This window comes from Rhincodon typus, unplaced genomic scaffold (assembly GCF_021869965.1).
Source record: "Rhincodon typus isolate 14 unplaced genomic scaffold, sRhiTyp1.1 hic_rhity00001722, whole genome shotgun sequence".
NCBI lineage: Eukaryota > Metazoa > Chordata > Chondrichthyes > Orectolobiformes > Rhincodontidae > Rhincodon > Rhincodon typus.
This window is the reverse complement of record NW_025967360.1, coordinates 5251-14221: the sequence shown is the minus strand read 5'-3', so window position 1 is coordinate 14221 and position 8971 is coordinate 5251. Positions and strand designations below refer to the sequence as shown.

The 8971-nt window shown below is 41.2% G+C and overlaps 1 long non-coding RNA gene across 1 annotated transcript in view; it reads left to right on the top strand.

Annotated features, from left to right (window-relative positions):
• The window catches only part of LOC125481326, a 12180-nt gene extending 4546 nt beyond the window's left edge, over positions 1–7634 (top strand). Inside the window, exons 2-3 of the long non-coding RNA XR_007261290.1 lie at positions 3463–3752; positions 6693–7634. This is a non-coding gene — a long non-coding RNA (uncharacterized LOC125481326). The remainder of the gene's footprint in view (positions 1–3462; positions 3753–6692) is intronic.
• The last annotated feature ends 1337 nt before the right edge of the window (positions 7635–8971 follow it).

Sequence of the window (8971 nt, the reverse complement as noted above, 5' to 3'; positions counted from 1 at the left end):
CTCCGCTTGGTTTCCCCGATGTAGAGGAAGCCACACCGGGTACAGCGGATGCAGTATACCACATTGGCAGATGTGCAGGTGAACATCTGCTTGATGTGGAAAGTCTTCTTGGGGCCTGGGATGGGGGTGAGGGAGGAGGTATGGGGGCAGGTGTAGCACTTCCTGCGGTTGCAGCAAAAAGTGCTGGGTGTGGTGGGGCTGGAGGGGAGTGTGGAGCGGACAAGGAAGTCACGGAGAGAGTGGTCCTTCCGGAAAGCAGATAAGGGTGGGGAGGGAAAGATGTCTTTGGTGGTGGGGTCGGATTGCAGATGGCGGAAGTGTCGGAGGATGATGCGTTGGATCCGGAGGTTGGTGGGGTACGTGAGGACGAGGGGGATTCTTTTTTGGTTCTTATTGCGTGGACGGGGTGCGAGGGATGAGTTGCAGGAGATGTGGGAGACACGGTTGAGGGCGTTCTCGACCACCGAGGGGGGGAAGTTACGGTCCTTGAAAAACGAGGACAACTGAGATGTATGGGAGTGGAATGCCTCATCCTGGGAGCAGATGCGGCGGAGGCGAAGGAATTGGGAATAGGGGATAGCATTTTTGCAGGAAGGTGGGTGGGAGGAGGAGTATTCTAGGTAGCTGTGGGAGTCGGTGGGCTTGAAATGAATGGTAGCTGTGGGAGTCGGTGGGTTTGGTTCACAAGTTTCAAAATCTCCCCTCCCCCTACCGCATCCCAAAACCAGTCCAGCTAGTCCCTGCCTCCTTAACCTGTTCTTCCTCCCACCTATCCCCTCCTCCCACCTCAAGCCGCACCTCCATCTCCTACTGACCAACCTCATCCCGCCCCCTTGACCTGTCCGTCTTCCCTGGACTGACCTATCCCCTTCCCAACTCCCCACCTACACTCACCTTTACTGGCCCCATCCCCGCCTCTTCGACCTGTTTGTTTCCTCTCCACCTATCGTCTCCTCTATCCATCTTCTATCCGCCTCCCACTCTCTCCCTATTTATTTCAGAACCCCCTTCCCCTCCCCCTTTTCTGATGAAGGGTCTAGGCCCGAAATGTCAGCCTCTCTGCTCCTATGATGCTGCTTGGCCTGCTGTGTTCATCCAGCCCTGCACCTTGTTGTCTCAGTGTATTCAGTCTTTTGTTATAACTCAAATCTTCCATACCTGACAACATCCTGGTAAATCTCTTCTGAACTCTCTCCAGTTTAACAATATCCTTCCTACGACTGGGTGACCGGAACTGGACAGAGTACCTCACTAACGTCCTATACAACCTCAACATGACTCCCCAACTTCTATACTCAAGGGACTGAGCAAAGAAGACAAGCATGCCAAATGCCTTTTTAACCACCCTATCTATATTTGATGCAAACTTCAAAGAATTATGTACCTGAACCTAGTCTCTCAATTCTACAACACTACCCAAGGCCCTAACTTTAATTGCATAAGCCCTAAACTTGTTTGTTTTGCCAAAATGCAGTACCGCGCATTTATCCAGATTGAACTCTATCTGCCAATTTTGAACCGCTGCAGCCCACATGCTGTAGGTTGATCCACAATGCCCTTCGGGAGGGAATTCCAGGTAAAAATTGAGGTAAAGGTCCAGAAAAAAACCTATTCCTGCCTCATTAACCTCTTGAATGTTGCGTCTTCACCAATTACAGATACAGCTCCAAACACCAGTTTCAGGGAAACATCAAAAATCCAGTCCAGTGTAAAGAGAACAGTGACACAGTCTGAAATTTCTTTGTCAAGCGTCTCCTCATTGACTCAACATGGTGAGACACCCGAACTGATTCTTCACAAAAAGGCCTACCATATCATCTTCCAATCAGGCCATTTAGAGGGCAGTGGAAAATAATTTTCTGAAATCAAGCAAGAGTTCCCAACAAATCAGAAGCTGACAGTTTTCTCACTGGACGGCTCCAAAAAAGTCCTTGTTGCTGCTGGAAGGAAAACCAAGATTGCCATGACAATGGAGCAACTAAGTGTATTTGGAAAGGGTTTCTGAAGGTGGGGTTAGTGGGGAGAAAGGAGAAGGAGAGTCAATGCAAGAGTAGGAAATGGCCTCAGTTGCTACCCTACTGTCCTATATCCAGTCTCTTGATTATGCACAAATCTGTGCAAATTGAGGGATCCCTCCCCTCAACGGACATGCTGCCTCACTTGTATACCAGCTGGACAGGCTATGTATCCCACCTAGAGATAAGTTCATTGCAGCCAGGCAGGAATTGGCCTTTAAGTGATAGTGAACTGACTGGCAGTGGAATGGGAAGGTCAAGCATGGCCGTTCTTACCCTGAAACGCATTGAGGCAGAGGTGGGATAGCAGCGGCGTGCAGGTACACCACCATTTCACCTAATTAATTTGCCTTCCAACCTCCAAGTCCACCTTTTCTGTCATCAGAAGACTCTGACCGCAATATAGTGCTTCCTTACTCCAATGTCATGACCTTTCTCCAGGAGTAATAGGTGTTGATGAATGACTTTATTCATGAAATTTAGGCCTCTTTAAATTCAGCAATAGATGGACGGCAGAATTTGTTTTTGTGACTGATGAAAGATTGATGTACAGTTTAACTTTTAATTAGTCTGTACCTTTAAATAGGAATAAATATCAATAAATAAATATAAAACATAATTTATAATAGAACAGGAATATCTTTCAAATAGCTAATTTTCCATTTCTATAAACAATAAATTAATTATGAATTGTTGAATTTACAGCTCCATTGCCAATAGCTTTGAGGGACTTAATATGTTGTCCTAAAAAGCCTTCAACAATAAAGACTTAAGAGTATGTGAACCAGAGGAGATGCCTTTGATAATAATTATTCTTAATGTAAAATTAAACTTTCATTTTGTTCAAAAACATAGCAGTATTGTCATTATCATTAAATATACAGATCAATTAGTTGTCAATAAAAGACTAACCAAAAGTTGTTACTACTTTTCAAAAGTACAGAACTGTATTGCAGTTTAGTGAAAGATCACATAAAGTTGAGTGATGTGTAAAGGTCAAATGATGAAGTCACTATGCCTTGTGGTGTCTATTTTCCGAGTTTTTCTCCAGAGATTTTTTGAATGTTCTAAACTATTTAATCTTTATGACATTTTGATTTTTCAGCTGTTATTCAAAACATATTATGTTGCTAAATTTTAGATTTTATTATCAGAAGTAAAAAATATTTAAAGTCTTTATATTAATACTGCTTATGTACGCATTTGTGAAAAAGCCTTTAGCGCATTCCAAAGTTCCTTCAAATATTTTTAACTCATTGAGGTAATGGAGATGTTTTTAGATTTATTTTGCTGAAGTAAAGCGTTTTGAAAACATTTTAAGCTGTTGAAAATATAGTGAATTGAGCCCTGTGTTCGTTTTGCTGACTTTTTAAAAATTTAACTGGTGAAATATAGTTTATTATTTTTATTAATCTATTCTTTTTTATATTTTTATTGTCTCATGAAGGTGGAGACTCATGCTGAATGCTGTTCCTTTGAAGTCAACAACCATCCTCCTTTGTACCTCGCCCAAAACATCATTTCTGATGTTAGAGCCAGTGAACCTGAGGCCATTTCAATCCGGCAGTAGAATATATTTGAACCAAACTCTTTCTTCAAAAGTGCAATTGTGTACACTTTCTAGCGTGACTCACATGAGTATGATCCAAAGAAGGAAGACTCCTTTTCTTTTGGTCAATCCAAGGGTTATGGACAGCGTGAGAAAGAACTGTGGAAAATCCTGTCCTCTTCCCTACTGTACGTAACCATTATGCTTTTTCATGTGTATTTTAATCCCAAATTTTGTGGACAATTTGAATACCTGCAGTAAGTGTTTCATGGTTTTGAACAAAGGGGATTATTTATTCACATTTCAAAAGTCTAATACTTTGCCACTGACTCATAAAATCTCACACGCAAACACACTCAAGGCAAGCAGTTAAAGAGAATAGTACACTTTTACAAGGAATAGTTTGTAGTTCACATGATTGGCTTGCCTTAGAAGGCACACATTGCAGGCCTGACAAGACATTTTCATTTCTGAAGTGCAGTCTAGGTGTGAATTCATGTCCCAAAGTTATACATCAGTGTCTTTGCAAGATTCTCTCGAAGACATAAACTATCCGTGCATTACAAAGTTAGTTCCTAATAGTCGTTCAGAAAGTTGGTTTGCTGAATTGGTGGACTTGAGTGGGAGCAGCTTCGGAGACCTTGAGTTGCACTGTCTGGTTCTTGAGGCATGGGTATTGCTGCTCTTATTCTGCTGCTGTCTCTCTGTAACCAGCACTTAAAGCTTTGAAAAAGGAGGGTAACTGGCCTGCCTTACTAAATGGTTTACCACAGTTCCATTTTCCAAATATGGTGTTGGAGTTTAAGTTAATTAGCCACAACCTTGGTTATTATTTGAAGATGTTTATTCTTCAGGCTTTGAGACAATCATTATTTCAGAATGACCTATTTAAGTCAGGAAATAACTTTTGGATGGTCTTAGGAGATGGATAGTGACGGCTCTTGGACCGATTCTTGACCATTACTTTGTCTCCTGTTTGCAACCTTTACAACTATCATTGCCTTCTGTTTTATGACACCTTTGATTTCTTGCTCTCTAAAACTTTCCCTCATTTATTTTTTCTTTTTTGTTCCACTTGCCTCTTCCCTCTTTTTCAACAACAAGTGTTATATTGGATTTGAAATGTTAACTTTGTATCTCTCTGTGCATGTACTGCAGGACCTTCAGAGTTTCTCCAGCACTGTGTCTTTATCTTAAAGATCACGACACCAATATCTACAGTATTTTGCATTTGTCATTTGTGATACCTTCTTTATGTGGAAGGCATCCTTTTTACTTTCAAGACAGTGTGGCAGTTTTGAATTCACATACCAAGTCAGGTGACCTTCCGTGGCCTCCTTTGCAGCCCATCATTGTCCATCTTTAAAAGAAAAGTTAATTAATTCCATAAGATTCTACACTGAGTACAATTCATGTTTTTAAAGTTATCACCATGAAACGCTTTTTCTGGCTTGGCTAATTAAGGGGCCACAAGCACATTTATTTAAACAGGATGTTTTATATGTGGTGCTGTAGTTGACTGAGATCAGCTAATGTGACACTTATATTTTAGGACATATTTGAGATCTTCCTGGCCCAAATCAGTTAGCTACAGGGCTTTCAAGCAAGCCCCAATCTGTATTATTTTAATTTCAGGAAAACATGATAACATAATGGAAGGTAATCAGTCTTCCATCCCTTCCATTGTACCAAAACAGCTCTCATCAAAGTGACATATGATATCTTATGTGACTATCACAAAATTAAGCTTTTCTTCCTTGTAACTAACATATCTGCAGTGTTTTACTTAGTTCACTGCACCGTCCTCCTTCAGACCTTCCATTGCCGAAAAGCTGGATGGCACTGCTGACGTCCGGTTTTATTCTTAATTATTCTCATATATCTGATTGCAAGCGATACTGGTTACAATGTCTTCTCTTCTTTCTCGTTCATCTTCACCTCTGCTGTCTCTTTAGGATCCACCCTTGGCCACCTCTTATTTCACACCTGCATGCTGCTCCCCAAATCATTCTAAAATACATCAGTTTTCATATCTATGCTAATGACATCTAGCTCTACCTCACTGTCACCTCCCACTCAATCCCTCCATATTTACTGAATTGTTAAAGTGCTTATCTGCCATCCAGTTCTGGATGAGCAGAATCTTTCACCCATTAAATATTGGGAAGATTGAAACCATTGTTTTGGATCCTGCTCCAAACTCTGTACCATAGCTACTGAGGTTAGCAAACTCTCTCTGTCTGAGGCTACATCAGACTAAGCACAACCTTCCACTGAAAGTGCCCCTGAGATGAGCTACTGTTCACATAGTTACACCATTCATAAGATGACTACTTTCCAGCTTTGGAAAATCACCTGATTTGTCCTGCTGCTGAAATTCTTACTAATACCTTCATTACCTGCAGTCTCAACTCTTGCAACACAATTCTGACTGATCTCATTCTCGATTGTAAATTTAAGTCATCCAAAACTCTGCCTGTGCTTAAATTTGCAGCAGCTGTCATTCACCTATCAGCCAAGTGCTCAATGACCTACATTGACACCAATCAAGCAATGTATTGACTTTCAATTTTTCATCCTTGCTTCAGAATCCTTCTACAATCATGGCTTCTGCCCATCTCCCTCAGCCCTATAACCTGAACTACTTACGTACTTTTAATCCTGGCCTCATGAGTATCTCCAAATTTGATTACCCCCATCAGTGACTGTGCCATAAATGCCCCAGGCCTTAATTTCTGGCATTCTCTCCCTATACTTTTCCATTTCTTGACATCACTTTCTCTTCTTAATACAACCCTTAAACTTTACCTCTTCAACCAAACTTTTGACCATTTGATCTAATATCTTTTTATCTAACTGGATGTTAAATTATGATTAATAATATTCCTATGAGTGATTTGGAATTAGCCTTTATTGTCACACACACTCTAATGAGTGCAGTGAAAAGTTTGTAATGTTGCCTTTCAAAGTCACCTCAGATACAGAGTACCTAGGTAAACATACTTGATGTTGTCAAAAACTAAGAAATATGTAGGTAAGCATGGGAATAGAGTTTTAAAAATCCAGAATGATGATAAAAAGTACTTAAGTTCTAGTCCCTCTCCAACATGATCTTTTGCACCTGCCAGCCCCAGTACACAAGGCCAGTGCCGGCCACCATCGAGAACTTGTTCTGCTGCCGCTCCGGGACATGACCTGTGCACTCCTCTGCCACTCCAGCTCCAGCCCGCTTGCTCCACCGCTGCTGTGGGACCCGGCTCATGCTTGCTCTGCTGCCGCCACTGGACTCGGGGACATTTTATTACACTAAAGCATCATATAAATATGACTTCCTGTTGCTGTTGAAGTAGTCCAATAACCAGAAGTATTCTGGGTAGTAGTGGCAGGACTCATTTATGTTATCACAATGCTCTGGAGACTTTGCCAATATCTCAAATAAATGTTCGTTGTCGACAAACAAAAACAAAAGAACTGAACTGTTGGAGAACATACTTGGAGAATTTTGAACTCAATGTAAACAGCAGAGAATCTAAAAAAGGAACCAGAATAGGTTTATTGCAAATTCCAATCCCCTTCACCACCAACTCTCCAAGCTACTCAGCAGTACTATACATGATCACCTGCTTCTAATCACCCTATCATTCCTTTTGTGTTCCCAGGGGCCTTTGTAGCAGATAAACACACAGTTAGAGAAACTGGAACTATTTTGCTGAATAATTTCAGAAGTAAGGGGAAGACCGCATGTGAAAATGAGAGATTAGAAAAATATTCAACAATTAAAATTCCTTCATTATTGGAACTATACAAAAAAGAAAATAAAACATAGGAATTTGTTTAAAATAGTCATAAAACGAACAGAAACATTTTCAGAGAAAGTAACAAAAAAAGGCTTTGGAATTAGAATACAGAAGCCACTTTTCAGTCAAGAAATAGTCACAGAAGAATCCAAAGATCGCCTGTGCTCCCATTCACTGACCAGAACAGCATCTCCAAGGCAACATCAGGAACCTGGATGCTTAATTGCAGAAGCTTTCTGGCTCTCTGTAATCAGGGAACGCTTCTTGTGTAAGAGTTGCTAGTTGCCTTTAAGTAACAGAAGTCATTCTCGATTATTGATGCTTCATTAAATAGGCACATAAATAAATATAGCAATTGGACTGTTGGAATGGTTGAATCATTGAACTGTCAGCATGTGAATCTTGCACAAATGTGAATGCACGCACCATCACCTGTTGCAGCGTGTTTTATGGTGCAATTGAATTCTATTCCAGAATGTCTTTTCTCCTGTCAATTGCCTGCATTGGCCCTCCAAAACAGCATTAGAGGATCTGACTGCCCTTTGTGCAGTTGCTGAGGTTTCCAGTATTTTCTGTTGCCTGCAGACACAGCTTAGCTTCTTTGCTTTCAAAGTTGCTGGCTACTGTAAGCATCATCCATGATGCCTGATATTCTGCCCACCCTAAATCAGCGCACTGCCAATAAGTAACACCACTAGCTGCACGTGTCCCAGTATGATGAGGCTCCAGTACCAATTTCACATCATTGCTGCAACAATATGTATGAACACATGCTGCAGGAGGCACTCTGCTCTCAGCACTCCATAGGGCTATTTTTGGGAATGGTCAAATTCTTCAACCTGTTTTCTCTTGTTCCAGAAATTTTGCTTCCTCCATTACTTTCCAGAAATGGTGAATTATAATTTTGATCATGCGTTAATAATGTTTATTCAGACTTTGAACAAGATCAATCAGTAACACGGGCCAAACAATTTGGAACCCTGTACCCTGTCTGTGTGCTGGCTTCCAGAAATTAGTTAATGTGTAACTATCATTGAACCAAACCCATTTTAATCGATCCGAATTCTATCTAATCTAAGTTATGAGCACTCCAATGATAATAGAGCAGCTCATCTAACAGATTGCAGTTTTGTTTCTTATGCTTTGTCAATCCAGACTCGTGTTTAATTAGGCAACAATGAGTAATGACTGACACAAGTGAATTATTGTGGCCTTGAGGCATCCATGTTCCTTGTGTAAGTAGCTTCTGTGAGGTGGCAGTCCATATTTTATTTATTGAGGCAGCTGCTTCATAGATTTTGTCTGCCTTTCAGCTCCACACTTCTGATCTTTGGTCACCGGTGTGCAGGGGGATAAGCAAGAAAGACGAACTTGTTGTTAGCCAGCTCCTAGACGTGGCCAAGATGTCCATTAATAAGTTCGGGCAATCAGCGGTTGAGGAGGTCAATCGGATTGACTGCCTGCTTATGCACCACACCTATGTTCATACCTAGGTGACCCTGAAGAGGGTGTTCATGGTGTCCACCAGTAGATTTAAGGCCTTTCACAACAGGTGGGGACTGTACGAGCTGCAGTCCAAAGAATGTTGTTTTAATTTATATTTAAGTTTC